An 18,523-nucleotide genomic window follows, 5' to 3' on the forward strand; every position below is an offset into this window, starting at 1 on the left:
ATATCGGCGGGGACGTCGAAGACACGCATACACTGGCGCTCGGAACGCCATCGACGGCTTGTGCTGAACAGCGGGCTGGCGCGGGGTGCCGAAACGTAACGACGTGTACGGATGGTTGGCCAGAAAAGGGAAAGGCTGGGAGCTGGGAACCGTTCGCGGTAGCAGGAGTGAATGGCACAATTTTACCGCACGCGCTTGCCTGTCAAAGGAAGGACACGGGGGAGGTGAAGCGAAACGAACAAGGAACAACGTTATTCGTGGGTAGCGGAGATGATGGTGGTGGTGGTGGTAGTGGTAGTAGATCGTGAGGTAGTGCTGTTGGTTGAAGGGGCAAGAGGGAAAGAGTGGTGGCGGATGGTGTTTTGCATCTGGCCAGCTTCTTAGACGGTGCCGCAGCTGCTACCGCCTTGGAATATCGAAATCGTCTTGAGTGACTGCCCATTAATCCACTTCGGGTCGTGTGTTTTGAGAAGCAAAGCCGCATTCGCAAGATGGAGGACGTACAAACGTCAAAGCTGTCGTAGTCGCGGATCGAGTCGAGGTTAACATTCCGAGTGTTACGCTGTGCGGCACACTTGAATGGAATTTTGGGTTAGAAAAGGAAACTTTTTTAGAAAATTCATTCAATTTGTATGAAAAAAAAAATGCGAAAAAGAATACGACAGCGGTAAATGTCAAACGTCATCCCGCGAGGACGAAGGAAAATCCTTCGCCTTGCAGTAGTGTGGGTTATGCGACCTGTCATTTAAATGACAGATCCGAACGAAGCTGTCGGCATCTGTGATCCTTGTTTTTTCTTCTTTCATTAGGCCGCCCTCGGGAATACAATAACAACACAGTCAGTCAAACCATTATGATTACCTGGCGAGGATTTTTTGTGAAGTAGAAAGTAAAAAACCGGGTAAAATATTAACCTTTTTTTCCTTTGTTCTTCTTTTAGGTATCTCCCGGAAGGATTCGGTAGTGAAATATTAGTGCTTCCTTCGCGTGCAGTGAACGGTACAAAGGGCGCAACATTGCACAGGCTTGGGCAAATTGAAGTGAAATCTTTCGGAATATTCTCAGCCCCTCCGGCGGATGGGGTTGAATCGATGGCGTGGTACTTCATGCTGTACGATTTCGTGTAGCAGAACCAGTTGTAAGCTACGGGCGCACACAATGGATGCTATAAAGGTTTAGCTCCTTCCGGCTGCGCGTCGTCGAAACGTCGTCCGATCGAGTAGAAGCGGCGGCGTTCGTGTGCGTGTGTACATCTGTTAGCGATCGTAAGTTGTAAAAATTGTTCATACACCATTGTTCCTCCAGCAGTGTCGCGCGGTTCTAGTGCATGCGAGAAGAAATATACTACGCCGCATCCCGCGAGTGGCGAGTGCGTGTGCGTGTTTCCTGGGCGCGTGTGTACAATTTTCACAAACCAACCCCCCGCGATCCGTTGGTGTGGTATTTGTTTACATCGTCAGCAGATCGCGCCCCGTTCGGACGCCGAGGATCCATCGCGTCCCTCAACCGATATCCTTGCCGAGCGAGGGTCGGGGGTAATCGCTGCGAAAGATTAGCCATTAGTGCTGGTATTAGTAGCAGCAGCGCCGCATTTCGGTCGCCTCCAGCAGCAGCGAGCAGCGAGGAGGTAGTGTGACGCATATTTTGCCGCGGCCAACATGGTGATGATGATGATGATGGTGATGGCGGCGATGATAGCGATGGTGCCGTGCAGTAGTAGCAGCAGCGATATTCACAACGCCACCATCGACAGCGGCAACGATCACAGCAGGCCGTCGGTGTCGTGATAGTGGTGGAATTGATTTCTAGTGGCACGCGAAGGGCGGGCGGTCCGAGGAGACGGTGGAGGAAGCGAGAAAAGGGGGAGTCTCCCATTGCCCACGCCAAGTTTGAAGCGCCATCGTCTCGAAAGGGGGAAGGTCACCGCCTCTGTAGTGTTTTTCTTTTGCCTACCGCATTAATACTAAGGAGCGCAAGGAAGAAGTTTGCGGTGGAAAAAGGGCCAAGGAAAATTGTCCCGCAGTGTGCGCCGCAAGTGTCACGCGCGCTCGAACGTGTGTGTGTGTGCAGTGTATGTGCCCTTGGCGCACATACGCATCTACTTCGAGCCCGTGTGTGTTCATGTACGTGTGTGTTTGTGGTTGGGGCCATTAGAAAGTAGTAGGCCTGTGTTTGTTGTACGCCGTGGGTTTAACCTCTTTGTGCAGCGAAAAGAAGCAAACGAAGACGGTTTGTTCTTTTTTCTGTCAACAAGCAAGTTTGCCTCACGAAAGCACACGTGCATTTGTGTGTGCGCGACGAAATGATGGTGGTTGCATATAATGTGATTGATAAGAATGTTGTGTGGTGGTCCGCATAGTCATCATCATCATTATCATCGTCTTTATCATCAGCAGCAGAAGCAGAATCATCGTCGCCAGTCGTCATCGCGTGTGTGTGTGTGTGCGCGTTCGTGTGTATGGAAGTAGTGCAAAGTTTTGCTATAATCCCAAATATTCCAACCAACCAACCAACCAACGGCTTATTGTTTCCTCGGTTGTGCAAATTAAGCCAGTGTGTTCCGTTGTACCACTCGGTGGCTGTGTGTTTGTGTGAAGAACACAAGGCAAGATTAGTGCGTAAATTTCAACACACCACCGTGTTCTGTTGCTCTTGTGCGTGTGTGTGCGCGTGTGTGTGGTTCGTGTAAGTTAACACGGATTCGTCGAAGGAGGAGGAGAAGAAACCGGTGGCGGTGTTCTCACACAACCAACGCAGCTTCGGCCAGCAGCTACAACATCAACCGGAAGTACGAACTCCCCCCGCCACACTCGCAGCGCCTTCCGGGGGACGGGATATCAACGTTCGACGCATCGATTCGCACCACTCCCCTCACCCCGACACCACCACCTGGTGCGACCCGTTCCCGGCCCTAAAACGGCCGCAACGACATTATTAGGAAAACATCAAAGTAAGCATTGCCGGAAGAGGAGAACGAGCAGCAGGGGTGGGGTGCGCACACGTCGTCGCGAAAGGTCGGCCACTAGGGAGGCAAAGAGGGCGACCGTAATCGGTTATGACATGAATCCGTTATTTTGATCCGGTGACTCTGGCCGCTCGGAGGGGTTCGGAAGATTGGTTGGCTGCTTGTTTGTTTGTTTATTTATTTGTTTGGTTGGTTTTTTTTTGCCCTCTTTGTAGCTTCTTGCAGCCCGGTCGCGCGTAATCAGCGAGCCTGCCTACAAACCACGGAGTTGTTCCAGCCCAAGGTTGGCTTACAGCGGCTGCCATCTTGCTTGAATGAGTTGGGCACCTTCTCCAATCTCTTGGCCGGAAGCAAAAGAGCTAGTCTCCAATCTCTTAGCGTTGTCGGGGATCGTTTTCCTAAGCCGTTGCCTTGGTTTCGTACAACAAAGTTCGGCGCCAACTTTTCACTTCCCAATCACGGGAAATATCCTTGAGGGAAAGCTTAAGCTTCTGTTCTATGGGAACATACTTCTTCGGAATTCAGTTTGTTCTAGTATGAGAATACCTAAAACATCTGCTCTTATATTGTTTCAATGTAAAGCCATGTGTGAATTATTTTCTTAATTTTATTTATTGCTTTTAGTATTAGATTTACAACGCTGCAACAGCTTGTGGTTGAATTAAAACATCTGCATTCAATAAACATACGAATCATACCGACTTTTCAGAGGAAGAACAAAGGAAAACCTTAGAATTGATAGAAGAAATCAATAGAAACGTCTGTTGTTTTGTATTTCCCTGTAATAATGATCCTCTTTTCGGCCAAAGATGGATGGCTCGGATAAGGGAAGCGATTGTCTGGCGGGAAGGCACGTGTAGCTCTCACTATCGCGTTGCGTCTGGGTTTTACACCGCACGTCCATCAGCCTTTCCCACCTCTTCTCATCAATCGCCCTTCCGTAACCCTTTTCAGATTGTAATCGAAAGCGGTACTGTTTTAATCTATCGATGATAGGGAACGGGTGGCTGGCGTTTGTACAATTCGTGCGAAAACACTAGACGCCTTCCTTCATTGCCGAACCAGGGCAAGCTTGGAGAATGCAATGGTACAACCCCTGAACCGACTGCTCTCGATGTCATGTTTTAAAGAAATATTTAAACTTTCATGGACATGACGGTTGTGGATTTTAAGATGCATTGAAACATTATTCCACGGATCGTATGTCCATCGTATGTAAATGCGGGTTGTTCTCGCTACCGGAAGATTCATTCCACACGCCAACGGTTAAATTTGTATCTCATATTCCAAACCCCAACCCAAAACCCCAGGGTCCGACGAGCGGGGACGGCTGTGTTTCCGTGCTGTATGTGGTAAAAGTTTTGTATAATGAACCGCAACGTTTTCCTTGTCCCTTATGCTACGAGAATTTCTATCCAAAATGGTGTGGGCTGTTGAGCGGCCAACAATCAACGTCATCAGAACTCCAGCAGCAACACAAGCGCAGATCCTTATCCCCCCAACCCCCCTGCCCGCGCTTCCTTCTCTCATACATCTTGCAAATCCACTACAGCTAACTACAAAGGGAGCATGTCCTCGCGGTTCCAATTTACACACGGTTCCGCAAAGGATGTGTGTGTGTCAGTGGTGGATAAATTTAAACAACGGTCTACCGATCGAAAAGTTGTGAGTTTCCTTTTTCTGCTGCTGCTGCTATTGGTATTATTGAAAAGCATGCTTTATTCCCTATCTCGTAATGCGTGGTGGGATGCCAGGAACGGATTAGAAGTTAACACACGAGTTTTTGGGTGAGGATATTGAAACTAATGATTGCTGTAGCTATTCTATGGTAGAATGTTCAGTTTTACATGATGTAAGAGTAATTTTAATTTCTTTAAAACTCATACCAGTACTTTTTACGAACGACACGTAATATTCCTCGAACTGAGAGGCTAAAGCTTGTTATACTGAAATCCCCATCAACTTCCAGCAATGATATGAATGTTGGAACTCTATTCTAGTCAGAATACTTGGGATATCACCGCGATCCATTTTATCCCAGGATCAACAATTCGAGTAGGCATTTGCTCCCGGTTGGATTTTATCCCTGATTTTATTATTTTCAATCGATGGATACCTCTGCCTAATCTTTCGCAATGATGTCCGCAACGACACCGGTTGTTCACCCTGCTCAAGAGTTCGTATGCTGCATTCGCACGCCAATAGGAGCGGCTCCATAAAATCTTTGACTGCTTCGGAAGGCTACGGGCCACCCGTTTCCGCGTCGGCGAAACCGTACCATTCTCAACCGGGCAGCAATTGAACCATAAGAAATTGCTTTCGAGCGCTTCTACGAATACTGTTTTTTTTTTCCCCAAAGCGTTCTCCGGGCGAAAAGGGTAGAAACCCACCAGCGAAGGAAAGCATCAACTTCTTCCATTCGGCCGTTTAGAGATGAATATGTATGCATGTACGGCGTTCGATATATGGCCACGGTTCACGGATATGCTGGACGGTTTTCCCGGTCGAGCTTTACATGACGTCTGTAGCTGATTTATGGGGTACGTCTGGTAAGTTCAGCCGATATCCGCGGACGCCGTTGGCTTGCTCGTTGTGTAGTGATGAAGTTTGATGGTGTTGGTGGGATTATCCCTAGGCTACGACTCGGTACTTCTGTACAGTTGCAATTGTAAAAGTTATGGAACCACCCTACAGCACCTCCCCATTGGGATTCCTCAGGATGTAGCGAGAACTTGGATGAATTATTCAAATTGGCACCAGCTTCCTTCTCTCTGATCGCATGACTTGCTTGCGGTGGTTCCTCTATTGTTCTCTGTTGACGGATTGGATATTATACTCCTTTCTAGCAATCGTCAAGCTTGAAGACACGCGATAGATACTCCAAAGCTAATCCGTTTCTACGGATTCCTACTAGAGACAGAAGGTTGCATTCTTAAAATTCGTACTTAATCGTACTTAATACCCAGTGAATCGATGTTACCGCAAAAAGTTGGATCTCGCTTCGCTTAGTCTTGGTCTTTAAATATACACTTTTCAACGTGCGAAGCTTAAACTTATCTTCGTAGATCTTCCTTTGCACCAACCAACGGGTGATTTTTCTTACATCGGATGCTGCGGCAAACTTCCGAAACCACAAGCATCAAATTAGACACCCGGCAGCACACGTAGACCACCACTAAGCGCCGATTATTCATCTTCATCATTCACGGCTCTCCGGCCACCGGCATCTTTCCCTTGCCCCTTGTCCTGTTTCTCCCGTGAGATGCTTCAATGTATCGATCGGAAATCGATCGTCGTTCTTAAACGGATCTGCGGTTGGAAGGCTTTATATTTCGCCTCCTCTTCCTCTTCGCGATGAGTGCCAGTGAAAGCGATCGCGTATGTTTCCATTCGGCTATGTGTTGGTGTGAGACATAAACATTCTGCATCATCCTGCTCTAAAGAAAACCGTAACATATTTTGAAATAACTTTCTGACTAGTTATAGGTTACAATTTTTAATCTTTTAGAGACAATTTTTGCTACAATAAACGTCAATATGGAAATATTCATATTTTCGAAGTAAATAATGTCACACTAGTCTTTGAAATTTAAAGTTTTCTATGAGTTAATCTTCTCCACTTTTAGAGCATCGTGAATGGTACGAGCGGGATAAAAATGTAAAAAAAAATCCCAACCAAGCGACCCTGACTAGGTGGAGATCATGTTTCGCTTCGCTTCTGTAAATGACCTGCGGAGGAAGATATCTTTCCCCTTTCTCTCACCATCCCGCGACTTCATCGAGTAAAAAAAAGGGGTGGCGATTGATTCGCCCGTGAGTTAGGTTTGTGTTTTCTGGCGTTTCGATGCCCGCCAGTTCCTGGACACAAGGAATCACGCCGAAGACGATAATAATGATGAGAGAAGATCGTGAAGAGAAGCGGGAAGATGCACCGCGGGGGGAGATAGGTTTTGATTCGGGACCGGAGTAAGCGTAATGATGGGATGAGTTGGCGGCTTCCCGGGATCATCAGATCGCCCCACGAAAGGGATGGTGTTGGTGGGAGTGGCGTGCTGATCAAAGGGCGCTAGCCAGAAAATGGGGTTGGATGAACCCGATCATGGATCAGCTTTGCTATGATGGCCGTTTTTTTTCTTCTTCCTTCCTCTGATGTTTCTGGTACCGCCGGTTTCTGGACTAAACGAATTTGTTTGATCGTTTATTTGGAGCCGTGGGACTACGTGTATTTGTGACGTCTGGTTTTTTTTACCGGTTGTGAGATGAAGGTTTGTTACATAGAAAATAAAGATTTGGTGAAAGAAAATCAAATGTGAGTTCAAAACAAACATATAACAAACGTCAAAGACAACACTCAAAAATAAAATCATGCTGAAGATATAGAAACAATTGTACCACCAGTATGAAACTTCTTTATCCTCTTCCTCCCATATGGACACCAAACTATGTAAAACATGTTTTCCCCCTCTCCTGCCATTCGCATGTATTTCTCACCACATGCCATACCGGTTCGAAGTAATAAAATCGATAATCATAACCGGCATTTCACAACCGGAGCGAAATGTGTCACCCGTTGCGGTGACAATCAACCGACAAACACATACCTTCGTGTTCCACGACACACGAGGTTTCCCAGCGCGTCGAGCCACTTTAGAGCATGTACACTCTTCCGAAAAGTTTATGGCAGTTCCGTAGCCGCAATTAAAGTCTGTTTGTACACCGACCGAACACGGCAGTTCAAGTGTCTTGAGGCGGGCGTGTGTTCTGGTGCGACGCGCGGAACGTCGAGTAAATATTTTAACAGTCTCCACCTTCCGGCTTTTGCCCTCACGCCACCAGACCCGCCCTTCCCCGGAACTTCTTCTCTTCGATGGGTGAAAATTTATTTTCGTAGGCGTTATTGTATGGAAATATGCTATCGATCATTTGCGAGGATGATGGTACACACCGTCGTGCTGTGGTCTTTATTCCAAATGGGCCAAAAAGATTGCGCTGTTTGTGCACGTTGAGAAACTTTCGACGCGAAAGATGCGCAAGTATATTGAGGATAACACAATATTTATCAACATCACTTCGGAGGGAAGGAACGAAAGAATGATAAAATTCTGTTGATGTTTTATCCTGTTGCTATTTTTTTAGAGTTTATTTTCCTCACAAAATTTATAGTTTTTGAACGGCTTTGCTTCCATTTTATTGCGATTGATTCTAACCATTTTATTATCCTTGATCTCGAGTTTATTCCAGCGATTGCAACGCTTGGGTTCGTATTGCTCATATATGAGCTAGTCATTGGGGGGAAAAAAACCCGTAAACCAGCGCTTCCTAACATGTTGTTAAGGACTTGGTAAAAAATTAATTGTTTTGTCATCGTTGGTAGTACTGCAAATAAAAAAGTTATCTACTACATATTTTAGCTTTTTTTATGTATGGAGTTTTGTGGACACTACAAATTCGGCCAATACAAAACCGTCGCTTCTGATACTTTTCACACATTAAGTTTAAGTATTGCAGATGTTGTTGAAGGTTTGTTTGATCACTATTTTTTATAAAATCATCTAAATTTTACAATTTAAACTCAGTTTTACTAACGTAAACAAAACAAGAATGTAAACAAATGTCAAGGTGTATCCAACATAGTTACCCTAAGGTTTATACATTACGGGGAAATTGATGAAATATCACACATTTTAAATATTTCGTTGTTGAAACTATCAAATTTAAACATATCTTTCAAGTAATATTTAAAATCATAATTATTTTCTCAATCCCTTCGTCATCGAGCAACGCCGGGGCGTCAAGCTAGTCAAATATATTTCACACATTTCAACGTCGGTCGTCCGCGACAGCCGAGCGGTAGCGCCGGTTAGAAAATCGGCCCATGAGCCGACCACCTCGACGGCGTGGGTTCGAATCCCAACCGAGACCGGACCCTCCCCTGTACGAGAGGACTGACTATCCACGTACAACAGGGAAACAAGTCTCGTAAGCCCTTAACGGGCAGGCATGACCAAGAGGTCGTTACGCCAAGAAGAAGAAGAAGAAGAAGAAGAACGTCGGTCGTACCTTAATAATTAAAAATATTTCAATCATTCTTTTGAAATGAAGAGCGAGAGAAATTAAATACGTACACTCTCATATTCTTATTCGCCAATGGAGAGTTGAAATTTACAGTTTCTACAACAAGGTTTTGATGCGAACAATAAGTTTGAGAAGCTCTGGCGAACACGATCGATCCGAATGATCGTTAAAACCGGCTCACTCCGCTAATGGCCGCCGATCGAGGGATCCGGATCAGGAAAGCGTGATTGTGCGGTGGGGCGAAGAACGTAGCAAACCACCTCCGGCAATCGTTAAAATCATCGATGCCCCATCGTCTACCGATGGCTAAACTGTTGCCGCTGCTCTCACGCTTTATGCTTTTGCTTTCTTTTCCACCTTTTGTACACCCTTTTTTCCGGCCCAGCTCTCGACACACCTTCCTTTGAACCGGGGAGAGGCGTTTGTGTTTACACTGACATTCGTGTACATTGAATCGTTTTCGGCGAAATACCGATACCTCTCGAAAGTTTTTGGACAATTTTCAAATGGTTATTTAAGAATTTTCTAAACTAGCTCTCTTTACGATCTGCGGAGAATTTTCCTCATCTTCTCGCACGAACCAATGCAGTATGAATTTCCAAGTGTATGTTTTAGCCGGCCGGCTTCTCCGATCGGAATTCATCCTCTCTCCTTCACTCTTCTCCGTCGATGTGCTTCTCCGGTTCATCTCGCGAACGCGCACGCTCGTCGTAACATTCCTGTCAGGTCCCACACACCCGCCATCGACCCCTCAACATGTCGAAGGGGTTATTTCGATTTTGCAAAAGTGATCCAATAAATTTGCCAATGTGTGAGCCGCGCCCTCTCCACGGAAACCACCAACGACGCCTACCTCCTCCACTCGTGGATGCCCGTGAAAATGAGTGATTTCTACCCACCTTCAACGCAGCTGGGGTGTGGTTAAACGGAGAGCTAACCACAACAACGGTAGTCCGCGAAGGAATCGCATCCGATTACTATCATCCCCCCCATTACCCAAACCCTCACACTCCCCCTAGCCTCCGTGCTTTAATGTTTGAACGGGATTCGGGTAACTTAAAGCTCGCACACGCTTATCGGCTGATGGGGGTGAGAGAGGGTCAAACTGAAATCCTGACCATTCCCTCAGGGATGGTGATTGCTATTCCCCCTCCGGCACTGAATGTCAGGGGAAGGGTCAGTGCCTTTGGTAACCGGTCGTTTCGCCAAACGGCTTCCGAATGAGGGGGTGGGCGGGGAAAACGCATCGGAAAACGTGAGCGATCGTTCGTCATACCTAAACGCTTCTGCGTGCTGACGGTTCTTGGACGCGCACAGTGGGAAAAGGGGTTTCAAGCTAGTGGAGAAATACTAAATTTTGACGCAATTTTAGATCATGGCATTTACGAAAATTAATGACTTATTATATTCAAGGTTTTTTTTCTAAATTATTAGTTCTCGTTCAAGTTGTTAAAGTAGACTTATAGTGGTAAAATATTTAGTTATTACTGTAGGAGTATAAATCGTGAATCAAAATAAATTGGTTTTATAATCGTTTTGCTTTCATTCTATTGTTTCCCTAAGCAAAGTCCTCCAAAAATAAAATAGACCAGTAACAGGTATCAAACGGACCAATTGCTGGTCCTCAAAATAAATATAGAAGTGGAACATATGATACAGAAAATCGAGTTCTATTCGTGGGTGAATGAGTATATTTAATCTTTTTTTGATTATGTTTACAGTTCCATTAATAATATAAAACCATATCTGTGCACAAAACAAAAAGCGACTGTACGTAATGCCAGCGTATTTGGATAGTTTAATTGCCTATGCTCTTATTTAATACAAATTAAAGTATGTCCGAAGCGAAGCACCACGGCTAAAAGGATAAAATATACATTCATTTCAATATGTTTGAATATATTTATTTAATATTCAACAAAAAACTAAACTTCTCACGCTTAATTAGTTTAAATCAAAGTCTAATTGCCTTCACAAAGAAATAGTTTGTCCTCGAATCATAAGCCCATTGTCCGCTCATTTGTAGACCGCCTGTCCCTCTGTGGGCCCGTCCTGTGTTTCGTTGACTTTTCCGTTTCTCTCAACCAAACGCCAATGCAACCGTTTGAAGCACCATTCGCATATCGTTTGATGTTCTCCGGATCGCGGTTTCCTATGTCTTCCCCACAATAAAGCCAGTCAGGACTGCGGGCTCCCCTCCCCCCGCGTGGAGAAAAGGGCGGGTTGAGGTGAATTGTTCCCCCTGTGCGTCAGCGGTTGGGGACTTGTTTTAAATCGGTTCACTTCCCTCTCACATTCGCACTCACGCGGGTGGCCAATTTATGTTTCACACACACACACACACACACGTCGCCTGTGAGGAGATCTGTTTTTTTTATTTCTCTGTTGCTGCCCCTTACCTCCTCCACTTGGTGCCTCTGTACCGGTTTTGCTGCGTGCTTGCACTTTTACGCTATTCGGTTTTGACCACTTCACCACTCTTCCCTTCGTTCGATGGATGGCGTTTGGTGTTAAAGGTTCTAGTGTTACCAGAATTTTTGCTTCATTTTCCACTTTTTGCTAATTCGAGCATTTGTTTGGTTGTCAACATATTAATTTATTTTACCTTTGTGTTATTTTTTTTAAATGTTTATTAAATTTTTCTGATGTTACTATGTTGTATTGAATATAATTCTATTGCTTTTTTGCATCGAATTCATTTCGTGCAGATTCAATCGGTTACAAATTGATTAATCAACAATAAATTGCACGACAAATCGTTTGTGAAATGGCGTCATCAATGAGCAGTTCTGCTTGTTTGCTCTTTGCCAATCATTTTCGCATATTGGCCCTCACCTTCCATTCGCTCGAAATGCTTTTCTTCGTAATCAGAACGCAAATGAAATTCAATTTCCACCTCCCTCCCCCATCAAACGGTTATCCTCGGAAAGCCGAGTTTATTATTGATGTTTGACGGTGGCGCCGGCGTCTGTTCTTTTTCGCTCCTTTATCCGTTCGTTGTTGGCCGTTGACATAAAGTCTCTTTAAAGTTTGCCTCATTCGCAGAAGAAACGGGGCTTCGTCCGGCAAGCATTTGTTGTTATTGTTTGTCGTCGACGAGGGGCGGGGTACCAGACGAGTGGCGCCCGAAGTTGGAAAAAGGAAACCGTTGGGAAATGGCAGGAGGAAAGCGAAGGGTCATGCTGTGTGAAAGTGTAGCCATTTCCATATTACATTGTTTGATACTTTGCCACCAGAAAGGGAAGCAAGCAGTAGCAGCTACCAGTAGGTAGGGAAACGGGGAGTGTTTTCCTCTTTTTCTCACCACTTCCCCAAACCCCTTAGAGGACCATCTCTCTAGTGTTTTTCCTCTTGTTTGACGCTCAACCGGCGCACACAAACGCGCTGTGGAAAATAAGCAAACTTTTCCCGTAACTCAATTTATATGGCACAAGTGTCCGTTTCGATGTTATTCTGCGGACGCCGTTGTGGATGGGGTGAGGAACGCAAGGGGCGGAACGGCGGGTGGGTGGACAACGTGCGTCGGAGGCACGTTGAATAATGTGGAAAACTGTTGAAAAGGGCTCGGCGAATCCAGTTGATTCAGTAGCAACCACTCCAACTTGCTCTGGGAGAAAAAGCCCGCCGGTAGCTAAGCATTTGACTTTGTGGCTTCGATGTTCATCCAATTACGGTTTCCATGTTATTTCACGTGGTTAGACGGGTACGAGGGTGTCAAATGGCGGGAAAGGGTCCCGAGTTTTTCTTGGTCGGGGGGCGCACACATGCCGACTCCACTTCCACACTTGTGCGCGCGGTGGGAATGAATCTCGTCTATGCCAGCAACTTTGGTTGTCCGGGGCCTTTTGCAGGAAAATGTGTGAACCTCAGCATAAAAAAAGCGATTCCAAAGCGCATTGATGAAAAGAAAAGAAGTGTAAGAGGGGGCTAGGAAAGGTGGCGGATGCGGGATGTCGACGACATAACTCTGCAAGCAAACTTGGCGCGATAACATTTCACCGAATCGCAATGGCGCTGGGGCTACAGCACTTTTTCACCCTTCTCCGAGACAACACCCCCTGGCGGTTGGGTTTCCTTCCCTCGGGGGGTTTTCCCAAAAATGCTTCGCGATGCGCTACGTTGGCTTCGTCGGGTGCGGGTGGGAGGCAAAAGTTTAACTCATTAAAGATCAACTTTATTCGTTGTAAGTTTCTTCTCCACTATTCTACAGAGAAGTTCTTGAGTTGAGCTAGTTTGATTTGACAATAAAAAATAAGTTGAAGCCAATGAAGAAAAGAATCAATTTCAAGAGAAAAACCCGACAATGGTGGACTTGGATAGCAAAAAGCCATTGTTATGGAAGAAACTTTCTCATCAAAAACAATTATGATTTGTAAAGGTCAATTGTCTTCCTTTTTTTTGAAGTTATGACCAAATCAAATCTGCATTTACGAGAAGAAAATATTTATTTTCAATTTATTTCATAAGTTCAAATACAAATCGACCCAACAAACTTGATTTTCTTGTAACCATGAACTTTAATATGTTATTTTATTTCTCTCGAACTTAACTCGACTAATTTTAAACAAAAGTGGAAAACTATTCAATTTCGTATATGATATTTGGCGTATATGAATTTTTACCACAACTAACAGAAAACGATACCACAAACCCAAAACGACAATGAAAAGGGAAAACTAGAATAATTACTCTCAACATTCCAAGTAGGAATGTGAACCATTGCTGGGTGATGTGTTCGATTGGGAAGAAACAAAAGAGAAGGGCAAAGAAAATGGAACCTTTTTCCGGCAACACACAAATGTACTGGAGTGGTATTAAAGCCAATCGGATGAGTGTGTAATGTAATTATGATGGAGGAAGAAAAAGAACGTTTCCAGCAGGAAATTGAAGCAGGAATGGAGCACATAGCTTCCCACATAATCATCATTCTCTCCTGAAAGTGGAAACTTACAACATACATGCAACTTGGGATCGTTATTACACTCTGTCTGGGTCTGGCCAGACGAACAAGATGGAGTACAATGACTTTTCTGCTTAGATGTTAGTTTTCATCCATGATGGCGCGAATGGTGGTCTTTTTGTATTTCTTGCGGATCGATGTGTGTTACTCCTTGACGGAAGTAAAATCTGTAATGAGTTGTTGGGACATGGTATGTTACCAACTCACTTGAAGGTCTTACCTCTCACTTGCTTAAAGTTACAGGACATTTGAAAACCCTATTCGACTTTAATGTTAGTATTTTGAAACGCATTAAGATGCTTGTACATGCCGCATAACTTTCCCGATGCGTTGGTTTTGTCATTGAATTTCGCTTGCTGTTCGGTCCACTTCACCCCGAAACACTGACGCAATGCGGATAACGATCCATTTTCCGGGCGATGTCGAATGATTGCCGTGTGATCCAAATTCTAGCTGGCCTGCTTCGGTCGGTGGTGGGCTTTGTGGCGCTTCTGGTATGTGCGTTTCGATCCCTTGGGGAATGGAAGGGAGGTCCATTGGCATGTCTTTGGGTTTCCTTTCCCTCCGAGCGCTCTGCTAAACGCAACGAGAATGCTGATGTTCCAGCAGGAACTGTAAATTCCCTACCGGTTGGTATTGGACCTTAAATAACAAATGTACCTAACAATTTTGAAGATATATAAAAATTTTAATATAAAATATTAGGAATTACCTATCTGGTCTTGTTTTAAATTCGTAAGTTGGATAAATTGGATAAGTTGGAATACAATCAATATTGACAATTATTTGTTGGGAATTGAACCTAAACTTGAAGGTTCCAAAATATGTATTTGTCAAATGTAGGTAAGCGCACATAGCCACGACGTCGACAATGTTCCCTGCTGAAGCCCGTTTCCCAATCGATAAGAGTCACGCCAGACTTCCGGCTCTTCCTGCTCCACTCGAACCTCTACTAATCTGTTAGTGTTCGTCCCCTCCACTAGAGCTACCGAATCTTTTGAGCCGCTGACAAACACGGCCTGTCGAGATAAAGGGCAGACGACTCACGATGGCCGGTAACCATCGTCCCGACCCCTTCGCCGTGCGTGTGAGTGCCGAGCTCTTGCGCGGATGATTTGTCATCGGGATGGTTCCCGTCGCTGGTAGCGTATCGATAAACGGAGTTTCCCTACGTGACGGACGAGATGCCGGTCATAAACCGATTGCCGACACTCTGCCGCACCGACGTTACCCTGTGTTTGTGGGTCCTCATTCAGGGACTTTCCAGGCCCGAGAGTCCTGGACTGAAGAGCGGATTTGGTCCAGAGGCTTTGCAGGTTCCCTACGGGGACGGCAAGCGTGGGCGATTACACACTTCCTCTTCCCATCCTCGGTGTCGAGAGCTACTTCGCCACGTGTTTTAGATATCCCCAGTTCCCAGAACTCCATCTTCTGGATCCTGGTGTGTTGTGTTGTATACATTGTATGCGTGCTTTGATAATCGTTTGCTTGTTTTCATTCGGGAACATACTCTCACGAGCTCGTGTGGGAAGTCGAGAGCAGAATTCAGTCCCCTCCTTCGAACTCCTGGTGTCTACAGGGTGGATCGAAGGGTGGATGTCCAGAGGAATCCTAGGAATGGGAGGCGATATAGGACGTTATTAAATTCGGTCGTCTGAATTCCCTCCTCCCCCCATGACGTACATGTTGCTGCAGCTTCTCTCGTTGCGTTTTCCGAAGAGATTATTTCCACGAGCGTCAAACATGGTGGAAGCATACGCCATTGTTTGTCGGCAACAAAGACATTGCCTGAAGTCCTTTGGGAGGTTATACTATGGTTAGGTTGTACTGTTGTCCATCCACCGAACGAGGAATCTAACGAATCGCGTTGGCGGAACTCATATTAAAGGGGATCAATCGATTCCGAGGCATGCATTGAATGTTTGCGCAAAGTCTTCTTGGGGATGTCCTGCAGAAAGGATCATCAAAATGGCACTTTAAGTCACTGTTTAAAAAATTGTAGAAAAGGGCTTCGGAGCGGGCTAAAATACCACATTTGCCTCCGGAAGGATCAAGAAAATTATTTCGATTAGAAATAGGTTGAAGTAACGAAAGTAGCTCTCGGATGGAAAAATGGCGAAATGTTGCTCAACAATGGTCGTGTGTGGGTGTATGGCGAGTGGGTTGCACAGGGTATCGAGCCCCGATGTTCATGGTGGGTGGATAAATGTTGCCTAGCGATGCCTTCGCGCCCTTCGGCGAATGGCAACCGCGTTGGAACCGAACACAAGAAAATGAAATTGTTTTCGCCAATCGCCCTCCTTCCTTCTGCATCCCGCCGTCGTCGAAAGGATAAACCCTCCTTCCGGGATGATGATTATCCTGCGCCCTCGAAATGTGACGGCAAGATGGTTTCCTCTATCCATCGGAACAAGAGCGCAGAGAGTGAAATGCAAATCATTTATGCAAACGAACGACAGGACGCAAGAAGGGAAGGGTTCGGTGCGGCAATAAAGGGTTGGATACAGTCAACGGGGTGGGATCTTGTTTATACAAATGTCGGCAAGTAAACAACTGTGTGAAGGAAGCTGCTTTTTTTGTTCTGCTCTTTCTCACTCGATACGTTGGTTCGAAAACGCCAAAGGCACTAACAGCAATTTGTGCGACATAAGAAATCATATTTGTTTTTCCCTCTAGGAAGCGATCTTGGCTGCGTGGGATTTATGGCATGGGTGTGCCAATGGAATTGCTAGGATATTCATGTTACTCGAGCATGCAATCGGTTGTAAGTGTCAGTGTATCGCGCGTGAAGAAAGTGTTTGATAGTTACGATGTTCGTTACGCTTTTGCTACAGTCGTGTTGTTTAAACATAAAACAATTTCACTGCATAATATAGATGCAGCAAAGATACATAAATGTTTGCTACTTGATGTAAAACGGGGGCCCATGGAGCGAGACATACGGAAACTATAAAGTCTGTTCGCGCCGGAAGTGTTGTGCACAGATGTAATTTATTGCCAATATAAAACTAAACCCGTACAAGCCATCGGGAAGTCGAGCTTGTCGATGCGTCGAAGAAACGGTATTTCGCGTTTAAATTTGAACGATGCAGTTACACACTGTGTCCGATGCACCGAGATGCACTCACGCTTTTGTTGATGTTTATGAGGTGAGGACCACTCACTTCCCGTTGCCCAACCACCACCGCGCTTCATTGGATCGTGAAACGGAATTTCAACATCACATTTCCCGCATCGATGTCGATGAGAGATCGTGGCCCGGGTTGGGCGAGGGTTGTGTGGAAGGGAAGCTAATGAAAGTAAGACTGCGGAATGTCTGAGCGTGCCGCCGCGTCGCCGCCGGACGACTTTTCATAATAAGTACGTGGGAGGAATTGGATACAAGTCGTTTGCTATTTCTGTTTCAGCTTGCATCGCTTTGTTGCTCGTCTAAGTGTTTCTCGTTTTAGTTTTTTTTTTAAATGGTTGTTTTCTTCTCACGGCTTGCACTTTATTGAACGTTTCCGTTGCAGCTTGATGTTGCACTTTTATTTTCACCGCCCTTCTACTTAACCCGCCTGCACATGCCGACGTCGTGTTGCTCATCATCTTCCTCGCCGTATGTGCGTTTCATTCATATCCTTTTCGTGCAAGAGGTGTGTATTCTTCGGTTTCGTTTTTTTGGCAAACGACCGAGACGAACTGGCCAATTAAGCCGTGGACGTTTTGCGTTTGACTGTTTGCAATTTATTCCTCGCTCCGCCACCAGTCTAGGTTTAATTTTAGAATTTATGTTTTGTTTGGTATCCGCCCAAACGGTTTTCTGTAGTTTAATGACTTACCAGACGAAGGTTGGCATGGGCCCCTGTGTTGCATGTCGTCGTTAGCCAAATGTTTCGCCTTTACTTCCCGGTACGGTTCGTTACCTTTTTTTAGAGCATGTAAGCTGGTTGAGTCTTTCTAATTGTTTAATTTGTCTTCTTTTCATCAATGTAACTTTAAAATTCTCTATAAATATCTCACATAGATTATTTTGTATAAAAAAGAGGCATAGAGAAGCGTTAATGCAGAATCTATAATCTTTTATCATTTCAACCACTAAATGCACAAGCTTTAGATCACGAACCATCAAGAAAACATGCCTTTTGGCTGATTTTTAGTACTCCCAATTAGTTTAATATGATTGATTAGAATGTGACACCTTGTTATTCTCACCCCCTGTTACCTTCGTTGATGCTGAGGCAACTCCATCAGCCTCCCAACCGTGTTTGTTGCAGACGTATCGAACCAAAACCGTGTCGCGACGAATTTCGATGACTATCTCGTTTCACACGCAGACACATATTTAGGCGCTCGTTGGTTCACCCGGGAAGGGGTAGGGCAGGACAGGTTTGTGGCCGATTGCCAAAAATGCTCTAAACGAAGCCACCCAACTTTGCCAACCTTCCTCCCCACCCCCGCCACGTGGGGCCAATGTATGCTCGTTCCTGTTTTCATTTTCGATGCTGTGACAAATGCGTTAATGTCGTCGTTTTTTCAAATTT

General features: G+C 45.3%; 1 protein-coding gene across 1 annotated transcript in view; it reads left to right on the forward strand.

Moving 5' to 3' along the window:
• Positions 1-2,824: 2,824 nt before the first annotated feature.
• The window catches only part of LOC131284217 (uncharacterized), an 83,219-nt gene continuing 67,520 nt past the window's right edge, over positions 2,825-18,523 (forward strand). Inside the window, exon 1 of the mRNA XM_058313071.1 lies at positions 2,825-2,950. The gene's annotated coding sequence lies outside the window, so the exon portion shown is untranslated. The remainder of the gene's footprint in view (positions 2,951-18,523) is intronic.

This window comes from Anopheles ziemanni, chromosome 3, assembly GCF_943734765.1.
Source record: "Anopheles ziemanni chromosome 3, idAnoZiCoDA_A2_x.2, whole genome shotgun sequence".
Lineage (NCBI taxonomy): Eukaryota > Metazoa > Arthropoda > Insecta > Diptera > Culicidae > Anopheles > Anopheles ziemanni.